Here is a 3305-nt window from a genome sequence, read left to right on the forward strand (position 1 = left end):
TGAAAATACAGAAAGCTGTGGAAGAGACAGGGAAACCATGGCCAGATTGTCTTCCATTAGCTGTCTACTCAGTAAAAAACATACTTAATGGGAAGACCCAGCTGTCCACATATGATGTTTTGTTTGGTAGGGTCCCCGTAACAGGCCCATATTTTCCCCAACAGCTCCAGGCCCAGCATGGGACCTTAATTATCTCTTATGTGAGTGTTCTCCACCAGAAATTGCCTGTCACTCATAAACATGTATTTTCCTTGATTCCAGATTCAAAAGAAAAGTCACATAAACTGCTTTCTGGAGACTAGTTTGTCCTCAAAGGACTTGTGAGGAAAAGTTTGGAAGCGAGATTTGATGGTCGATACCAGATCCAGCTGACAACTGCCACTTCAGTCAAATTGAAGGAAAGGACACCTGGATACACACCAGCTATTGCAAAAAGGTTTTGGCTTCAGAGCCTGAGAAATGCTTGGAAGGCTGTTTCTATTGTTATGGATAATCTTCCATATAGAGGGACTATAGGCCCTTTTACACACAACGATTATTGTTCAAAAGTCGTGCAATTTTCATCCATCACTGACTTCAGGTCCGCATGAAATCCTCGTCCCTCAGGACGATAAGATAAGACGGCCCACATGCTGTGTTCTCCGTGGGCAGCGCTGATAACAGCTGTTAACAACCACTGTCCTGCTGCAGAACAATAGTTCTCTAAATTCATGCAATGAAGTACTAAAGGGCTGATTTAGTCTATAAGTACCTATGCAAAATGATCACTCAGTACTGTCAGTTTTTGACGAATTGTGAGTGATCATCTGTGTGTGTAAATGCACTTTTAATGATGTACTAAAGGAAGATTGGGACAATAAGTTGGTTTAGTATATTGAGACTATTATTAAGGTTCTTGATAATTCTTTAAAACTGTTGGATATGTACAAATAACCCCCAAGCAGCAAAAAACTATCCCATATACAGGTATTCTTCTTAATGTATCAGAATTTAGAAAATTATCTTATATCACACTATATACTGGGGTAAGTATTAGGACTAGAGATGAGCGAGTATACTCGCTAAAGGCAATTGCTCGAGCGAGCATTGCCTTCACCGAGTATACTCGCTCATCTCTAATTAGGACTCATGTCCATGGGCGGGTTTAAATTCCGGCATCTGCATGTGGCACCTGCGCGAATGATCCAGAGTTCAAGACACCCATAGACAATCATGGGCGCCTGCAGCTTAATTAAAGCATTCGGGTTTGTTTTCCGGACCTTCCAATCTGGAAAACAAATTGTAACGTGCTCCGTTTTGCCACGAATCCTGCAGGGACGGCTCCCATTGAAGTCAATGAAAGCCGTCCGATCTGCGGCACACCCCGAACTGTCACTCCGTTGTGTGGCGGGTCACACGGGAAAGCAGGAGATTTAAAAAAAAATCTCTACTGGTGTGCTGGCCACCCACATGCATGTAGGAGACAACGGATGACCCGCATGCATCTGGACTGGTACGTAATGTCCTCATGCCTCGGGCAGGGTGGGATCCTGCAGCGGCGCTCCGGCCCACAGAATCCAACCCGCTCCTGGACATGAGGCCTTAATCTAAGACAGAAGGATTCTTCACTCCCAGTGGCTTCCTGGTAACAAGATCCCTGGTTGATTTTTTTTCTACACACTCCCACATTGTGCCCCGTTAAAAAAAATCCCTTTGTTATTTAAAAAAAAAAAATCGCTTACCTGCATCCCCGTTCGGGCAGTTTCTTCTTTTCTTCTTTTAAAGATGGCCGCCGGTCCTTTCCCAAAGATGCACCGTGGTTTTCTCCCATGGTGCACCGCGGCTCTTCTCCCATGGTGCACCGTGGATGTCTTGCGTTCCACTGCCGATTACAGCCACCTAATTGGCTAATCGGCACCACGTGACGGAGGCGGAGCTACGATGACGATGCGCAGACCAGCTCTCCGGCGCGAGCACGCCGGAGCTGCCCCATTCAACAGAGCAGAAGACCGGACAACGCAAGCGCATCTAAAGAAGCCAGAAGATGCACACGAGGACAACGTATATCGGCTCGGCGTGAAAACCGAGCCGATATACGTTCGTGTGACTTCACCCTCAGTGACATGTTTTCCTTCCTGGATAAATTCCTCATTTTTCCAAATTAGGGATGATTATTCAGAAAGCACATCTTTTCACACCCCATATAAGACTTGTTGGGGAGAAGATGAGCCTAAAACTCATGCATAGGGGTGTCAGTGATCAAGGGAGGTATGGGATTACTCTGTGCTCATTACAACCTCTGTAGAGGGTTAATTTAGTTGCTAGGCTATCAAAATATGAATAAATAGTAAGAAATACAAAATGTGTTTTGGTTAGGGAAACAGGTGCCTGAGAAGACTTCTCAGAAGTCTTCAAGGTCTCTCACTCTGTCTTATCTAATGAACAAGCTATACTGTCTCTAAAACTCCTTCTTTTGCTTTCTCATTAAAAATGAATGTATTCTTGCAGTTATTTGCTGACCACAAGATAGAGCCCCTCCTGTCTGGGCGGTGGTCTATGGTCTTTATAATCCAATGTATTTCTTTTCAATAAACCAGAAGCCATTTTGATCGCACTATGCTTGGTCAGCGTGACTTCTCCCAGCGCTCGTTAATTGCTTATACTAATTTGGACCCAGGCGACATCAGCATTTGGTCCCCCTTGGAGGACCCCCAACAGTTACTTGGCGCCAGCAACGTGGGGAGGAGTTTATTCTTTACCTGCAGCCGATATCTGATGACGCCAACTGCCAACACTACGGGACCAGGATCACGGGACCCCAGAATCCAAAAATCACCGGTGAAAGGTAGGCCCTTGTCTTGCCACTTCGATTCTGGGCTTCCAGTGATTTTTGGGCTTATCGTTGACAGACGGTTAGTTGCTGCATGTATTTATAAGAATACTCCGCCATATTTTTAACGTATGTGTTCATAAAACTGTAATAGATGGAAGAACTCATACCCTGTTGTTTTATGCCATGTTGCCTGAGGAAATTCTTGAAGTTTCTGTACTGATTGTTTGTATCACATTGGCAATTATCTGCTTTTGTTGGCTTTGTTATAATATCACCAAAGGTTCCCTGAGAGGCAAGTGTGGGCTCCCCTTACCCTCCGAGGTAATCTGTGTGATTACTGGAAGTCGCTGTAAAACTATTCCGGGACAAGGAATGACTGTGTGTCCTCCTATAACGTACTGTGTGAAAATAGTGTCCTGTTTACTTCGTGAAGAATAGTGGGCATATTGAGATGGGGCAGGAATAAGGGAGAGGGAAGGGGAAGATATCAGTA

This window comes from Eleutherodactylus coqui, chromosome 11 (genome assembly GCF_035609145.1).
Source record: "Eleutherodactylus coqui strain aEleCoq1 chromosome 11, aEleCoq1.hap1, whole genome shotgun sequence".
In the NCBI taxonomy this organism is placed as follows: domain Eukaryota; kingdom Metazoa; phylum Chordata; class Amphibia; order Anura; family Eleutherodactylidae; genus Eleutherodactylus; species Eleutherodactylus coqui.